We start from the raw sequence: 19344 nt of genomic DNA on the forward strand, positions 1-19344 counted from the left end.
TATGTTATCTAATATATAGTTGTGATTTTTAAAGTAAAAAAATATATATACATAACTTGGGTGCCATTAGCTAGAGAATGAAAACTGAAACCCCCTTGTCAAATTTTCACAAAAAACACTCGACTATCTACAACCACTATCAACAATTTGTTCTACTCTCTATCTGTGCCTCAATCTAAATGCAGATTCCACAAACAAAGCTTATTTCTTAGAACTGCCCACCTGTGGAACACTGTCCATTGGTCTGCTTCCCAGCCGACTACAGTATGGTAGCCTTCAAATCTAATGTTCTTGTTGAAACATCCTCTTATATAACCAAATTCTGCCCCATTTACACCATTCACATTACATTCATTAACCTCATACTCAAGTGGCTTAGGGGCCTTAATGTAGTGACTTCCTTGTAAAACAAAAAAAATTAAGTTGACTTACGCTTGCCAATTTCTAAATTCTCTGAATTTTGACTCCTTAGAAACTATTTTAATCAAGTGAAGACTCAACAGTCCACAAAAAAATGCAGACCTGCCTTGCACCACTCTGTAACCTTCCATCTTGAAGAAGATACAGTTTGAAAATAATGGAGACAGACAGACATAGTAAGTTTAATAAATGAGATTTTGAAGTATCTTATTTTTTGATTTAAATAACTGTAATGTGTTTTAATACAGAAATGATAAATGAAAAAAAAGTTTTAAATTCATTTCGACAAAATTATATTAATAATACATTTTTAGCTTTTTTCTATTTAATTACAAAATTATTTTTCTATTTAATTACAAAATTATTTTTCTATTTAATTACAAAATACACTTTTTAATTTTTTTTAAATCTTACTATTTGTTAATAAATTAAATTTTACCATAATTAAAAGAAATATAATTTTTTTCACAAAAAAAATATGTTTAATTTACTTTAAAGTCCCCAATTGTTTTCTACCATTTAACTATAACTTTCCAAAACAAAACAGCATGCTAAAATTAGGAGGTTAGAAGAGAACAAAGATTCAAAGTTTTATTAATCACTAGCAAGACCGTTAATCGGCATGCCCCCTTAAACTAAAACTGGTGTAAATGTAGTCAAATACAAACTGGATGAAAAAGTAATGAAAATGATAATTTATTTGGATGTAATTCATGCTTAGAGTGTGAAAATGGGTTTTATATAAAAAGTTTTTATGATTTTGAAAGTAAAAAATAATTTTTTTTTTTTTTTGCCTAAAATGAGCCAATCTTAGGCTCAGTGCCAGTTTGATGTAGTGGGCTACTACAAGTCTCTTTTATTAAAAGATTCGGTGGATGTAAATGCCCCCTGCCCTGTAAATCTCACAATTTACATTTTTTTCTTTTTTCGCGTTAATCTAACAAAAGATAAGAAAAAAATAAAATTGTAAAAAAATAATTTTAATGACTTTTATCGCCGGGAATCATACTGAATTGAATACATACTTTGTAAACATCACCGAGAAAAATATTGTCGCAACATTTTTCTCGTGTTCAATTTAGTATAAGGTTAATGTGAAAATAATGTAATAATGCAGGATGGCATGTGTAACTTTTAACTAAATGTTATAGTTAATTTTTGTAAACATCAGTCTGTAAAATAAAGAGAAAGTGACAATAGTACAGTATAAATGATTTAAAACAATGCATGGCGATTGATCGGTCATATTTATTAAGGGATGCGGTGTTAATTTTTTTGTATGTTAGTGTACAATTCGGAATAATAGAATTTCATGGTCACAGCCAATGAGAATAGACGGAATGTTATTGAGGAGGAATCATTATTTTCGAATAGTGAGGTGCAATGGTAGTTGTAGGTGTCTGAGTGTTTAATCCACCGGATGTCAGGGTGTCAGGTCAATAGAGTTATAATGGTTATATATTTACCTGGTCCTTACTGGGAGACTGGGAGGACTTTTCAGATAGAGGGGAACATATGAACTTCTTCGTCTATAGATCTTGGAACTCGTGATGATGTCGCTTGTAAGCGATAGGATTTTATCATTACAAATAAATATGCCTGTAATGGCGTTCACATGTTACATAAGATGGCGGGTAAAAGTTTAGACATAAAAAATTTGTATGTGGCATCTGTTATTGCAAACCTACCGTAATTTGGTCCAGAGGGGAATTTATGCAATTATCACTATTTTAAGAAGTTGTTAAAACTGTAGTGAAATGAATCGTAGAAAGGTATTTCAACAGATAATTCCTAAAACAAGAAAATTACTAACTCCTTATTGTAATAGTGACGTAATTCAATGAGACAGAATAATAAATAACCATCATTGTACATACTGAAGTATGAAGAAAAAACAACAACACTGAAACAAAAGTAATAACTATGGAGCGTTACGTTATCATATTTTCTTTGGTTCAGTTTATACCGTTTTTAAAATCTTTCAATTATGTCAATAATTTACGGCCACAAAACAGAATCATTTAAATATTCCATTATTCCATTGTGAAATAGAAAGAGGGACTTTGCATTTGACTTTTTTGCTGTAAATTCTATTTTTTTCTTTTTTCCATAACTAAATTTCATTTTTTTTCTTGCTATTTAGAAGGTTGGATAGCATGAAAAATGCGTGTGTGGAAAATAATTGACCGAATTAAATTTGCAATTAACTCACATTATTTACTGACTAAATTTAGGTAATTGGATTTTGATTCAGTGTGCTTTTAAAGAAACATGTTAATCACAGAGTACCAAATAATACCAAGAATAGATAGGATTATCCGAGAAATAGCATAATAATGCATAATAATGTTTCTTATTGAGATACTCTTTACTATACAGTTACTGTATCACTTTCATTGTTGCAAACAAATACACAGCAACATGTACAAACATGTCCCATATTAGAAAAGAAGCAAAAATTCAACTGCTCTCTGTCGTATTTTTTCTCAGCATATCTGCGACATGTTTCTGGAGATTTGCTGTGAGCCAAATCTCGACACAATCCTTTTATATTGAGAGAATTTAATATTTTATCCCAATCTTTTTATATCATTTTAACACAATTTTAGCTTGTTTCTGTTATCTTGCTATTTGTTAGAATTTGCATAATTATTTTAAAATAAAAACTGATGAATTAAAGATACAATTGTACTTTTTAATGAAACTGAGAATATCTAAAAACAAGGTGTTTCTTCACCTTTTTTAATATTGGAAAACATTTTCACAGTATTTAAAGAGAACGTCTTTTTTTTTTGTTGACATAATCCATGTTTTATTTGAAAATAAAATAAAAACAAAAACACAACTATTCATACTTTTAATCCATATCATTTTCATATTCATATCTATTGGTTTATTTTTCTATGCAATGATTTTTTTTAAATATTTGTTTAAAACGTTATTTATTACTAGAAAAATAGCAGTTTAATGAATTCAAATAAATTAAAAGTTTAATGAATTCAAATAAATTTAATATACTTTTAATTCCCAGTCTATTTACTCACAACGGCAGAAGTAGATACAAATTCGGTTTTTTAAAGTAGTAAAATTCAGCTCTTATGAAAAGAAGCACTCTCGATTGGGACAAAAGTTTAAATTGCCTCAATCTAGAAGGATTTCTTCACCGACCAAGAACAGAAAAGATGAAGTATTGTGTCCAAACATATATTAGACTTTGATCCTAGCCAAAAGATAAAATTTATATGAACAAAACAATAGTGTGTGTGTGTGTGTGTGTGTGTGCGAAAATATTTCACTGATAAACTTTTAAACTACTGATCACATAATACTAAAACAGGAAATAGTAATCAGACACTAAGGATGGTTTATAATGAATAAAATCTTTGTTTGGATGGATGAGGTGCAAAACGTTCATTTCAACTTGCTTGATTACTTCTGCACATGCACAAATTCATTTATAGCTTGACATGGTTTAATTTTAAATCTTTCTTATCTATCTGTCGATAGCTCAAATGGTAGGGAACGCGTCTGGAGTACTAAATGTTTTGGTTTCGATTCTAGCTGATGTAATATATAAATATATATTAACTTTTGAAATCAGTATATATTAGGTACAATATAATATTCAATAGAGACTTGTCTCTGTAAAAATAAATATGAAATCTGCATGAATCAAAATACATTTAAGCATGTTTCTTCAAGTTGAAAAACATTCAGCATTTTTTTTCAACTTCAACTTCAAGCTGAAAAAAATTGCTGAATGTTTTTCTTTCTTATACGAATAAAAATGGCACAAGTGAATAATTAGGAAAAAATGGCACAAACATAGAAAAGGAACAAACATAAATATCTGTCCTGTGTGAAAGATGAATTAGTTCAATTGTCAGTGGTTCAATTATTGAACAGAGCCCAAAACTAAACATGTGTGATATTATAATTTGTATTGATTACTAGTTGTTGACTGTATAAGTAAGTGACAAGCATAATCGTGGGTGGAAGATGATCACCCACTTTCCGATCAGATAGCGTTTGAATGATGTGTAACCATTTTAGTTAATTATTAGATGTAATCATGTTCTTGTTTTACGACCTATGGTCTGAGTTGCAGTTCTAAAGTTACAAATTTTATCCAATTTCTATTATAATATGGTGGAAATACATACAGAACCTTGCATAGTTTAAATGGTTTCCAGCTTCTTTAACACAATTCTATTAACACAAGTTGATAAAATAACAATAGGAAAAATCATGAAGGAGGTAGGGGAGTCAGATATCCTTGGTCTCATTAAAGAATGACTTCTGTCTCTGTAGCCTTACATGTGCACTCAGTCTCTTAGTTGAAATTGATTGTTGCTTATGAAAAAAAAATTTTTGTTTTTTATTTGCACTGCCCCTTCCAAACACACACACACACACACACTGGGAGGAGGAGCCAGGTTGGCAAATTTACATGAATTTCAGCCTTTTCTTTTTTTTGCCACCGCTGGCTACTCACAATCTTGCTATATCAAACAAATACATTAAATGTATATTTTATTGTTTTTCTATAGGTGTCAAACCAATCCTGTAATTGTGAGATTGAAATAATTTACTAAATAATGGAAGCATTGTGGCCTCCTTCATAACTATGAATAAGTGAAGAAAATCAGAACAAGTTTGTCTTCCCTGATTTTAAAATTATCCATCATCATAATCATCAGTAGCAACAGCAGTTTAACGTCCATTTTATATGCTGGCATGCATTGGACTGTTTTTAGAAATTTACTTCTCTGGTCAAGTCTTTATTGGTCTCTTTTTCTCTCAGATCCATCCTTACCACTTCCTTCCATGTTTTCCATGGTACTCTCTATTATTCAGGTGGAGGGATACTATACAATATCCTAGAGTAGTAGACAAATGGGAAATGTTAGCCATGAAATTCTTTCCTTACTTGGTGAGATAGTTAGTCCAAGCTTTTTAACCTTGTTCAGGTGAATAAAATTTTCGGAGCTCCCTGTGTCAACAAATAATTTGATAGATTTACCCTTAATTTTCCCACGTAAAGTCAAGCGAGTTAGACACTCTGAGAAGTTATATGTCTGAAGAGAAGAACCAAGGATAGACTTACTCGAATTGATAGCAACAGCAGCCGTAGACGATTTACGGACTCGCACAAAAGGTCCTTTCTTACAAATTTTACAGATAGTGTTCTGAGCTGGACACTTACTCTTGTTATGTCTCTGGTTTCCACAAAAGAAACACTGTTGTCGTGAAATGGCAGTTACTAAATGTTTTCCATCATCTGTAGACTGAATCTCATCCGTTTCACTGATCTGAATAGTTACATTTACTGAGGAGTAATGTTGAGACTAAGAGACTAGTTGCTTTTGAGCTGTCTTGATTGTGAGCGCTTGGTCATAAGCAGTTTTTAAATCTAGTATCTTATTTTCTAAAAGTCTTTGTCGAATATGATTCGACAAAATGCCGTTAATAAAGGCATCTTGAATAAATTCATCTTTAGCCTGTATTTCTATAACTGCTTGGAACTCGCAGTCCTCGGTAAGTTTTTTAAAACCTGGATGTACTAATCTACGTTTTCGTATGGTTGCTGTCAGCGAGTAGCCAGTAGGTGCCAGCAAAAAATATTATCTTTGGGCTGGACGAAGACTCCTACAACATCGATGGCTATACTGTAGCTGTCAGTGTCGAAGATGTGTTTAAAGATAATGATGAGATTAAGTTGATGAGTAAGATCAATTTAAACCTGTCTGATAGAGGCATTTGTTGGGTCTCATAGGCTGCATCGAAGAAAGAGCTCTTCTAATATTTCCATGTGTCTGCAGAGTCGGGTTTGAAATATTTATATTTGTTAGCAGAATAAGTTATGGAATAGTAAAGGAAGAGGACAAAAGAGAAGAAAAGATTAATTTTTGGAATATTTGAAGCAAAAAAATTCATACCTTTGTACTAGTAAAGCAAAAAACGTAATTTGTAACTTTTATTCTATTTTGTTTATATTCTCTTGTTGACCAAAGTTGCAAAAATTCAATGCCACCTGTGGATCTTTCTTTCTTCAGTCTACATGCTTTGGGGATTTCAACACGAGATAATCCTGGTTTTTGTGCTAAATTCTTTTTTACTTGTTTATCCTATTAATTTTATCTAATATAAACTTATTTCAGCTAGTTCTTAAAATGCAGATGTATGTAGACTACTCAAAAAAAAAAAAATGAAATCTCTAATTGTATCTTGTTGATTCCACTATATAAATTCATGTGTAAATATGAAAGGGGAAGGTATCTTCAAATAATATTTTTAATTTCGAACAAGAGCTATGGACTTATACTAAGTAAATATTAATAAGTCCCTTAAATCCTTTTTATTTTAATGGAGAGTAGACAATGCATTGCAGATGCGTTATTGGCCGTCCTCATTACTCTTGCTTCTCTTTATTTGTCCCTCAGTCCTCATTTCTTTCAGTGAGTGATTTTTCTGACAAAGGGAGAAGAAAAAGCTGTATACTAGATTGGCAGTATTTTGTGTGAACAGTTGCCAGAGATGTTGGAAATTCTGTTTCTTTGTGGCCATATCACTAGTAAGGGTGCTGGAGTTAAACGTTTCAACTGGGTTGACATTATCTGCCTGATAGTCAGGGACCCGAACCTTGGATTAACACTAAGGAGGCTGTCCTATCAGCAGTTGCAAAGTACTGGGGCTGCTGTATTGCCATTTGGTGAATGGATTCACAATGTGGAATGCTTAACCCACTCAAACAAGACTAATGACGAAGTGAGGTTCTGTCATGATTTATCCAATCCTTATGACCTCACTCGGATTGTTCATGAACCCATCCGTGTCCCCGACATTGACAGCCAGTATGCAAGTCTCTTAGACCTTTTTTTCACAACTTGCCCTGAGCTATGTTCATTTTCCATTCTGTCTCCACTGAGATCTTCCGACCACTCTGCTGTATCAGTTAAGATAAAAACGAAATACGTACCTCTCCATCATACAGTATATCGATACTCTATGGTTGACTGGGATAGTTTCCATACATTTATATCAGATCTACCTTTCCATTCCATGTTTAGAAAGGATTTGTCCTCTATAGTATCAGACCTGATGGAATGGTTAATCTTAGGTATAGACCATTTCATACCCTCGAAAAAGTTACACCAAAAACCTAGCAGCCAGCCATGGTTCTCTCCAGAATGTGCTGCTGCCAATGTGCACCGAAATCACTTTTTCCATTGCTTCCAATGTAATAGATGTTCTGAGACTAAAGCCGCTTTTAGGACTGCCAGCAACCATTGTAAGAAAGTAATGAAGAATGCAAGTATGCCCAGTCCGTCAAGTCCAAAGTAGCTGAGCAGCAGCTTGGTTCCCACCAGTTTTGGCAAATAGCAAACAGAATCCTAAACAGAAATGGACCTGAGGTAATTTCGGCAGCATCAGACAAAGCCAAACTCTTTGCCAAGAATTTTGCAGCTAACTCCACCCGTAACGACTAAGGCCACCAACCCTCAGTATTTCCTCGTGTATCTGAAAACATGCTATGCAACATACTGTACGTGATTTTGCCAAGCTAATCAAAAACCTTGATTCCAGTAAAGCAACTGGCCCTGACGGCATTCTAATTATAGTACTCTAAAGGCTTCAAGCAGAACTAGCACCCATACTTGACATATCAAAGGCATAAAGGTCTACTTCAAAAGATTTCCAGCTATGGCATAGCTGGAAATGTCTTCTCCATTATTAAATCATTTCTCTTTGATAAGTTTATAAGAGTAATGGTTGATGGGCAGAAATCAGAAGCTCTCAGTATTAACGCTAGAGTCCACCAGGGTTCCATCTTGGGCCCAACTCTTTTCCTGATTTACATTAATGATCTTCCAAATCACATCTGGCATCAGTTGAAATGAATGGCTCTCGTTTTGGGGAGGCTTCATGTTTTGACAAGCTTCTGGGTTTGACCTGACCTGAAATGGAACATGTATATCAAATCTATTGCCAAGTTCACTGGAAAAATGGTGGGATCCTTCTACCGCTCCAGTAGATATCTCACTCCTGATGCAATTCTCTACCTATATAAAAGCCAAGTACGGCCAATGATGGAGTACTGTTGTCACATCTGGGCAGGAGCTGCTAGAAGCAGCTTATCCTGCCTTGACAGAGTTCAAAATAGACTTCGTAGCCTAGTGGGGAATACCCTTTTCTCTTCCTTGCAACCTCTTTTCCACAGAAGAAATGTTGCGAGCCTGTCTCTGCTTTATCATTATTTTCATGGCAAGTGCTCATGTGAGTGTCGATCTATGGTCCCCCCTCGCCAAACTTTCACGAAAAACACTCGTCTAGCCAAAACCACTAGCAATAATTTCCCACACTCTTTATCCGTGCCTAAACCCAAACATAGATTCCATGAAAAAAGCTTCTTTCTTAGAACTGCACGCCTGTGGAACTCTCTTCCGATTGCCTGCTTTTCAGCGGACTACAATCTGATTGTCTTCAAGTCCAATGTAAACAAGTTCTTGATGAACCGTCCTTCTTAGTAATCTAATTTACAAAATTCCCACTACTTATGTTTACTACACTATAATCACATTGACTAATGTACACCCATTAGCCCTTTTCCTCGAATGGCCCCCAGGCCTTGATAAATGGTGATTCCTGTGTAAAAAAAAATATATATATATACATATGCATTTACAACTGCTAGTGTCTGTTAACTCATATGATGACTTTTAAAATGCAAAAATAAAGGGGCACAATTCTGCGGTGAAAAACGAGAGAAAGTGATTGGAGAGTTCCACTAATTCACTACAAGAAAAAATAATATCAGACCAAAGAAAAAGGTTAGTCATCGCCGAAAGAACAAAGTTTCTGAAAACAAAATGCAGCCAAATGCATCTATTTATACAATTTGTACACCGATTCAAAGAAAGAGCAAGATATTGTAAATTTCAAAAACTTGGCAGGAGTGAAATTAGTCAGGAATTAATTATGGTGTGCGATTAACCATAACATTAAGCCTACAAATAAGACAAACACAGAAGCTCACAGTATTAATGCTGGAGTCCCTCAGGGTTCCATCTTGGGCCCAACTCTCTTCCTAATTTACATTAATGATCTTCCAAATTACATCCTTACATCATTCGTAGACATTTATGCTGATGACACTACCATCTATGGTAGCACATCTAAGACTGTAAATAACCAAGTTCTCTCTGATTCTCTCTCCTCTGATCTTGAGCACGTGGTACAATGGGAAAGGAGTGGCTGGTTACTTTTAATGCATCTAAGCTTCTATCTTTACATCATCAACGTTCTGATCCGCATCTGGCATCAATTGAAATGAATGGCTCTCGTCTTGGGGAGGCGTCATATTTTGACAAGCTTCTGGGCTTGATCTTTACTTCTGATCTGAAATGGAACACGTATATTAAATCTGTTATTGGAGCCGCTGGAAAAATGGTGGGATCCTTCTATCGATCCAGTAGATATCTCACTGCTGATGCAATTCTCTATCTATATAAGATGGAGTACTGTTGCCACATCTGGGCAGGAGCTGCTAGAAAGGACTTATCCTGCCTTGATAGAGTTCAAAATAGACTTCATAGCTTCGTAGAAGATGTCCTTTTTTTCCCCCTGCAACCTCTATCTCACAGAAGAGATGTAGCGAGTTTGTCTTTGCTTTAGCGTTATTTTTATGGAAAGTATTCGACTGAGCTTGAATCTATGGTCCCCCCTCGCCAAACTTTCACAAGAAACACTTGTCTAGCTGAAAACACTATCAATAATTCCCCCCCACTCTTTATCTGTGCCTAAACCTAAACATAGATTCCATGAACAAAGCTTCTTTCTTAGAACTGTACGGCTGTGGAACTGTTCCTGCTTTGCAGCTGACTACAATATGTTTTTGTTTTTGTTTTTTTTTTACATAGGCATCACCACATTATCAAGGCCCAGAGGCCACTCAAGGATAAGGGTTAAAGAGTGTACAGTAGACATTGGACAATATAGTAATCATTAGTAATGAAAATTTGGTAAATTTGATAACTTATATGGAACGGCTCATCAAGAACTTATTTACTTTAGACTTGAACACAACCATATTGTAGTCAGCCGGAAAGCAGGAAAACGGAAGACAATTCCACAGGCGTGCAGTTCTAAGAAAGAAGCTTTGTTCATGGAATCTACGATTAGGTTTAGGCACAGATAAAGAGTGGGGGGAATTATTGATAGTGTTTACAGCTAGACGAGTGTTTCTTGTGAAAGTTTGGCGAGGGGGGACCATAGATTGAAGCTCAGTCGAACACTTTCCATCTTTCCATGAAAATAACGATACATCAGAGACAAGTTGTCTTCAAGTCCAATGTAAACAAGTTCTTGATAAGCCGTTCCACTTAAGTTAACGAATTTACTGAATTTCCATTACTAACAATTACTATATTGTCCAATTGACTACTGTACACTTTTTAACCCTTATCCTTGAGTGGCCCCTGGGCCTTGATAAGTGGTGATGCCTATGTAAAAAAAAAGTTCATCATGTGTTATCTATTTTCTTTTAATATATACAAAAGAAAGCTCTTATAAAAATTTGGTCAGAAGCAGCAGCGGTAGTGCATATTGTTTTATACTCTATTGGACAAAGTCTCCAGTTAGGAGGTTCAATCACAGATGCAAAAATATTCACTCCGAATTCCAGCACATACTATAAAAACAAACACACAGCTTTCTTCCTCTTTCCTGTTTATTTTCTAGAGACAACACACAGCCTAGGCTCTTTGTCAGCGGAAAGCTCTCAGAAAGTAGCACATAACAAGAGACACATGAACTAATAAACATAGCGATAGCATATACAAACAAGTGTAGGTTAGCACCTACACTTATTGTCAAAACAGACACACTAATATTCACACATACATCCTTATCGCTATTCTATTTACACAGACGTACATGCACACGAAGTCTGTGGAGTCTATTCAATTTCTTCTTGCATGCTAAATAACTCTTACACTTGGAATGTTCCTTGGACCCTTTAAATTCTCGGTTTTTATCCAAAATTAATGAACCAATATTTTAAGAAATGTTTTAGTAAGTTATTCATTTTTTATTAAATCACTTTGACTATTTGTTATATTATAAACAAAGCTATCGAATCTATATTGGAAAGTAAGACAATAAAATTGCAAACATTAATTTATTATGAACGGTTTAAAATACACAGACTAGGTGCATGTAAATAGCTGTCTTTTGTTTTTGCTATTCATACAGTATTTCAAAAGACTTGTATTATTGATTTAAATAACAGTGAGACATTTTGATATGTGTGATACACGAAATTTTTATTTTTTATTTTTGTATATATACTAGCAGGCAGACCCAACGTTGTCCGGAATTAAATGAGGATCAACAAATATTCCATCCTCCCATACTTTTATAGTCATCGAAATCGGCGAATGCATCCATTTTTTAGTCAAATTGATTGATTGCCTACTCTAGTTAGGGATCCCCCCTCTACTACATGAGCATGAGAAAGTATCACATGCCTCCGCCACAATGATTTAGTCCACAATACATTGTAGACCACATAAACCAGAAATAAAAATTATCTGCAAAGAATAACTTCACTTAAAGTTTAAAATGCAAAAGTCAAGTATCATGGTTTAATTGTGCTCTAAAATGAAACAGTTATTTTGTACGTGCCCCTGTCTTATCAAAGAACCGACTTTAATCAACTTATTTTTGACATTTAATCAACTTATTTTTGACATTTACTTGAAGTAAAGTTATACGTACAAAATTTAAGTAGCATGGTATAATTGTGCTCTAAAAAACATTCATTTTGAATGCGCCTCTGTCTTATAAAAGAATCCACAGTTGATTTTATAGGATGCACTTGTGATGTTGTTACATGATAAGGGCTGTCCCCTTTTCATGTAAGTATAAAAATAGAGAGATCTGCTTAAAATGAAAATAAAATGAGAGAAAGCAGAAATCGAACCCTGGAAATAGGTTTTAAAGAACAATAGGTTTAAATGGAATGTCCAGTAAATTGTTAATTCTGATGAAATAAATAATAAATAAACTATTCATTGTGGATAATAAAATATGGGTTAAATAAATTAGATATGTAAGTTGAATTCCTTTGTGAAAACAACAAAGAAAAAATAGGTTATTGGAAAATCAGAATGTTCGGAAACGTGCAAGTCGCGTATGTTGATGGCATGTGAATTGTGGTCGCGTGGCCGGACATGCATGGATTTCTCAATATAGGAAGTGAGAGTTAGTTAGTTAGTTAGAGAGTGAGAAACTCAGTTTGAGATCGACAGACGATAGTCTGGGTCCAGACATGGATTTCAATCGTCTAGAAGCGAGACGATCACTTTTGAAACTTAATATGTGAAGCTTTGAATTCCTGAACGCAAAGCCACCTACCGGTCAGTGGAAGAATAAATGTTCATAATGTTTTTATAACTGCCGTCTCCTGTGTCCATCATTACATGAAGAAGGTATTGTCTATTTATGTGTACAAACTATTTGAAATTCATCATCTAAAAAATATATGTGTTAGAAAGTATATGTGTCTATTTATGTTATACAAACACTCCTGTTCATACGAAGTGTCAAAGCATAAATGCCAACCTGTCAATCCATCGGCATAAATGCAAACCTCTCAATTATCGGTCTGTCTATCTAGATATGAAAACACTTTATCAAAATGTATTTATATGCAATCTCGCTCATTTATAAATGTTCACTCTCTCTTTATATACACCTGTTAATGTCTCTATATCTCCCATCTCTTCTCACAACATGATCACACACATGAACCTCAAAGATCTCTTACTTTTAGGAACAGTCTTAAGACTCTTATCTTTACAAACAAGAACACTAAATAAGAACTCACGTAACATATGCGCACAAGTGGTTCCTTCGTCTAATAATAATAATAATAATAACTATATAACAATGTTAGGTTGTGTTAACTTTGATAAAAATCGGGCTTTCTTCTTTCATTGGATTTTTCAATTTTCGAGTTTCGATACTTATCAGGTCAAAACCTACGTATGAACAGTCCCAGACACATCAAGTAAAATTTGTGTCAAATTTTAAACAGCCCAGCCATTTTCGAATGCATAGCGAATGAACTTGTTCACCCCCCCCACACACACACACAAAGTTCCTTTTCCCCATACTAAAATATTTTTCCTAGCCTAGCTAATAATTTATGGTCTTTTGATCACATTTTTAAATGCTGTCTCACCGCCCCCCTCTCCGTTACCAACGTTCATTTTGGAAAGTGTCGGCTGAAAGACGTCTTGATGTCATGATTTTAAAAGAAGTTCATTGCGTATGTGTGTGTGGGAGTACACGAGAGTTCACTAATATAAACAAGTGTATTCATTCTTATCTTGAAAAAGAATGTAACTTCGTTTTATCTTAAACGTAAGTATTTGCCTGCCGAGGCAAACAGAAAAAAAAATGTGCTCACATAGATGATTCAAATGAAAGAGAGATAGGTATATAACGGAAGTTGTGTAAAGAAAATTAAACAGGAAGTAGAAAATGCCACCTGACGCACAAATTGGAAATCACTACAAGGATAGTGCTTAATGGTGCTTAATTGAGATACGTTTGTGGGCATGTGTGAGTGCGACATATCTAATAGCATATCAGTTCGAAAAAGCATCTGCTCAGAAGTATTATTCTCAACATGTTTCTGCTGATGTAACCGTCGACCTTCTTCAGGTATATCTTCTTAGACTCGTGAATTATTCTGTTGAATTCAGGAATCTACACAGAATTATGAACAGAACAGAATTATGAACAGAACAGAATTATGAATGGAACATTTTTATTTGATCCTCAGCACTAGCATGTTCTTATTCCTTCAGTCATGATCGGAAGTAAAAATTGTTTTCTAAGTATCATCTTCAACCTCATTGAATCTTCAACCTCATTTCTAAGATTCTCTTTTGAAGGTTGACAATTCAAGAATGTCACTTAGAACTGAGGTTGAAGGTTCAATCTTAAGTGCAGGCAATACTAAGAATACAATTGCAAATTACTTAAGAATTCTACCTGGTCATAGCTGATGAAATGATTGCATGCTGCCCTCATCAATTAACTAAATGATTCCATTTAAAATTCCTAAGTTTGACAAGATACACCTGAAAAAAGTCAAAGGTTACATCGACCAAAAAACCATTTTGAGAATAAGTATCAAGAATGAGAATAGTAATCCACTTAATACAAATTATCAATCCTCATCTCAAAATTTCACAAACTTAAGTTTATGTCTAACTTATCCATCAAGTTTCAGTCAAATTTCAATGATTCTGAATTGGGCAGTGCTGGCCCTCTTCAGTTCAGGAATAGTCTAGGACTTATTTGAGATAAATCCAACAGATAAAAATTGTGGGAGTGGGGTATTGTCCAGTGAGTGTGAAGTCCAATCAGCATTAAACTTCCTATTGATTAGATGATCATCAAAATGTCATTGTATATCATTTAACAGTGATACAATAAAGACTGCTGGACATTCATTGGAATACATGATGGACAAGTTAAGAATACAGTGAAGTTTATTTGTACCAAATATGATTGGATTGTGTAAAGAACCATTTTATTAACGATTCCATGGGTGTTATTTATTTTTTTGTCATATGACCAGAGGTATCTGAATAAAGAAAAAAGTATAACAACAGAAACATTGTGCAAATGGCAATAATTACAATGAAGAAAACGGTAGTCTCATTCTATCGGCCAAGATTTTCTCTTACTTTTATTTTGTTCTTGTTAGTGTCAACATTGCTCCATTGGGTCAATAGAAGAAATTGCATCAATTGTATCTCATAGGATTAGTGAATCTCTTGACAAAGGTTTCCTCTCTAGAGCAAAAGCCTTCAATAAAGTATGACATAAGGGCCTACTTCTCAAGATTTCCAGCTACAGTATAACTGGAAATATTTTCTCGATCATTAAAGGATTTCTCTCTGATAGGCTCATAAGAATAGTGGTTGATGGGCAGAAATCAGAGGCCCTCAGTATTAATCCTGGGCCCAACTCTCTTCCTGATCTACATCAATGATCTCCCAAAACACATCATTCGTTGACATCTATGCTGATGACACGACCATCTATGGCAACACATCAAAGGCTGTAAATGACAAAGTTCTCTCTGATTCTCTCCTCTGATCTTGAGCGCATCATACAGTGGTGGAAGAGGTGGCTGATTACTTTTAATGAATCTAAAACCAAGCTCCTATCTTTACATCATCAGCGCTCTGATCCCCATCTGACATCAATTGAAATGGATGACTCTCGACTAGGGGAAGCTCCATGCTTTGATAAGCTTCTGGGTTTGACCTTTACTCCTGACCCAAAATTGAACACATACATCAAGTCTATTACCATGGTCGCTGGAAAAATGGTAGGATCCTTCTACTGCTCCATAAGATATCTCACTTCTGATGCAATTCTCTACTTATATAAAAGCCAAATACGTCCAAGGATGGAATACTGTTGCCACATCTGGGCAGGAGCTGCTAAAAACACTATCCTGCCTCGACAGAGTACAAAATAGGCTTTAATGGGGGATGCCCTTTTCTCTTCCCTGCAACCTCTCTCCCACAGGAGAGACATTGCGAGCCTGTCTTTGTTTTATCGTTACTTCCATGGCAGGTGCTCGTCTGAGCTCCAACCCCTGGTCCCCCCTTGCCGATCTTTCACAAAAAACACCCGTCTAGCTGAAACCACTGTCAAAAATTTTCCCCATTCTTTATCTGTGCCAAAATCAAAACATAGATTCCATGAACAAAGCTTCTTTCTTAGAAGTGCACGCCTGTGGAACTCTGTTCCGTCTGCCTGTTTCCCACCTGACTACAACTTGGATGTCCAACATAAACAAATTCCTGATGAACCGCCCCCTTAAGTAGACACTTTATCAAATCTCAACATTAACGTACTGTACACACAATAACCTTTATCCCCGAGTGGCTTCCGGGCCTTGATAAGTGGTGACCATCTTGTAAAAAAAATAAATAAATAAAAAAAATAAAAATTGAAAAATTACCAAAATGTTGGTTTTATGTTTTTAGCAAGATACAAGTCTTTCTGGCATGGTCCAGGGAATGTCTACAGTGCCCTTGAGAGGAAAAATGTGCTGGTGCAAGACATTTTTTGTCCCCCCTCCCTTTTCAGGTTATAGCTCATATCTAAATAATTCAGTTGCATCATATTTTATGTGTTTGCAGTAATAAAGAATCTGGTACTTATTTAGAATTACACTTGATTAAAAAATACAGAAAAATCGTTATCATATACATACTCATCACAGAACAAATGGCATGAAAGGTGACTTTGTAGCGGAGTTCAAATTCTTCAACCAGCAGTAATTATCACTTGTTGCACTGATGATTACAAAAGCATGAAGCACTAGTGTCTGTAGGTATCAAAATAATGATTAATTATCATAAATAAATTAAATTGATTAAAACAATACTGCCAAAAAAATCAAAGATGGCATAAATATCATAAAAAATTACTACTCTTTCGATTTTTTTCAGATTGAAGTAATCATGCCCCGATTTTTTTCCGTTTCTTTTTAAAATTAATGAGTTCTTATTCTTCTGATGAGTGGAAAATATTAAAAAAATATGTGATTGTTTTTGTGCTACAAAACAGGTGCTGTCAAGAATTGAACATTTTAACATACTGAAAGAAATAAACGGTAAAATGAACAACATCTTGGAATTTGGAATATAGACTTTTTGTCGTTTATTTGTATATGCTCTATAGTTATATTTAACACACGCACACACACACACACACACACACACACACACACGCACACACACACACATATAATCAATTTATAAGTGTCCTCGAATTAAATACTAGTACAATTGAAACATCTGATATTTTACCACTTGGATTGAACTGCATAACCGAAATATATAAATTATATATTTTACTCACCAATTTTCAATTTTGTTGATGACCGGATTAGACTGGAAAACTGCTTCTCACTAAGAACTATTTTCAATTTGTGTTAAACAACAACAAATGTGGAGTCATGCAAAACCTGTGTCTTAAATTTTTTTATTATTTTCTTTTGTGTTATTTACATTCTCAATAAACGCCCACCTCCCACAATCATTGTCAAGGAGAAATCATTGAGAACGATGAGTGATTTTATTAAAATGGAGATTATGCGTCAGTACTATCACAATTCTCATCATCAAGCAATAAATCTGACAACCTCCTTTCTTGGAACTATCCTAATTTAGGTTGTAATGCCGTCACTTCAGCAATCATTTAGAGACTGTTTTCATAGACATTATCTGTAAAATAAACTCGCAGATAAATATTGGGGAGATTAAATCTGGTGAGTGTAAAGCACATACAAGATTACATAATCTACTAATGAGACGATCACCAAAATGTACCTACAGATTTATCTCCATTTCGCGCTAGCATGGTGTGACACAAGGGTCAGAAAGTGGGAATTAAGAAGCCAGTACCCTAGAGGAAGAACACTCTGCAAAAATGACTGTGAAGTCTGGTATTCCCCGGTAGGGGTGCTTCAAATGATTAGCAATAAACTAACCTCTTCTCAAAGGAAGAAAGCAAAACCTGGAAGGGTTGACCTCCTAGAACTGCACAAAACTAAAGCCATACCTTAACCAACAGCGCAAAAGCCATCTCAACAATGGCCTAGACTCTATTGGCCGGTTGATCTGAGTGTTCTTACATATTAAACAAAACATTTATGACTGACACTTTGTGGATATTTGCCAGCATCCTCAAAATGCAAATCTGGATGGTTTAACTCTTGAGAGCACAGTTCAATGAAGTTTCCTGCCACAATTATTGTCTTTGGTGTGGTTTCAAGTGAGGGACACATCATGCCACCTCACATCTTCGAAGTCAGCTTGAAAGTCAACACCAAAGTGTACCTGGATGTGTTGGACTATTTCATTTGGTCATACATTGAGAACATCACCAACATGACCTTACACAAACACCAAAGCCAGTCTGATTGCTGCTACCCGCAGAGTATTCACTGAGCTCCCTCAGCACTTGTGGAAAAGACATGCTCCCAGTTCCGGACTTGTATTGAAATGGCTACATTGAACAGATGTTGTCTACTATATAATTAAATTACCTGAAGTGATTTTTTCAATAAATATTTTAAAATGTAGCTGTAGTGTTGTTTTCTTTAGGGCGACAAATTTATCACTCCACCGTGTACATATAATACTTATTCAAGTCATATAATGAATATTACATGATGAAGACATCACAAGAATATGATTGGCTGGTAGAGCCACCTGGATAGACATCAAAAGGTATGCCAAAAGAGACTCATGTTAAAGATGTATCAGTTCCAATAATGTAAAGTGACTTACCAGATTATTATTATTTGGAACTGTAGTAAAGACTACTCAGCTACTGCAAACAAATATATCTCTTTCACAAGACATAAAAAATACCAACCAAAATTTTTTATTTACTATTTTTTTTCAACATCCTCTAAATATTTTGTTATTCAGTTTTCTGGAAAAATTCTTAAAATTACTATATCTATTGATATTAAAAATATAAACGATCTCCACTGTCTTTGAATTTTTACTTATAATAGCTATCGTCCTAGTTGGGTTGAGCTGACTTCCTCCTATCTTTGACCATCATAATCCACTTCTGCTGATTCTGAGCAAGATGACACAATATGGTTAACCAGTCTTGATTCCATAGTCGAAGATCACTTACTTTGTAGGCTGATAATGCTAACAGGTAACTTTTGATTATTGCAGGTCTTACACTGTCTACAAGTCGATTAAAAACTCAAGATTTATTTTAATTTAATTTTAAAATAAGTGATTATCATATCATCACTTAATTATTTTAATTTTTGCATTTTTGCAAAAAAATTATTTT

General features: G+C 34.5%; 1 protein-coding gene across 1 annotated transcript in view; it reads right to left on the reverse strand.

Moving 5' to 3' along the window:
- Positions 1-17506, reverse strand: part of LOC145293820 (metalloreductase STEAP3-like) — a 514618-nt gene extending 497112 nt beyond the window's left edge. The window contains exon 1 of the mRNA XM_080140448.1: positions 17383-17506. The gene's annotated coding sequence lies outside the window, so the exon portion shown is untranslated. The remainder of the gene's footprint in view (positions 1-17382) is intronic.
- Positions 17507-19344: the final 1838 nt, after the last annotated feature.

This window comes from Euprymna scolopes, chromosome 15 (assembly GCF_053919585.1).
Source record: "Euprymna scolopes isolate OS-2025 chromosome 15, ASM5391958v1, whole genome shotgun sequence".
NCBI classification, from domain to species: domain Eukaryota; kingdom Metazoa; phylum Mollusca; class Cephalopoda; order Sepiida; family Sepiolidae; genus Euprymna; species Euprymna scolopes.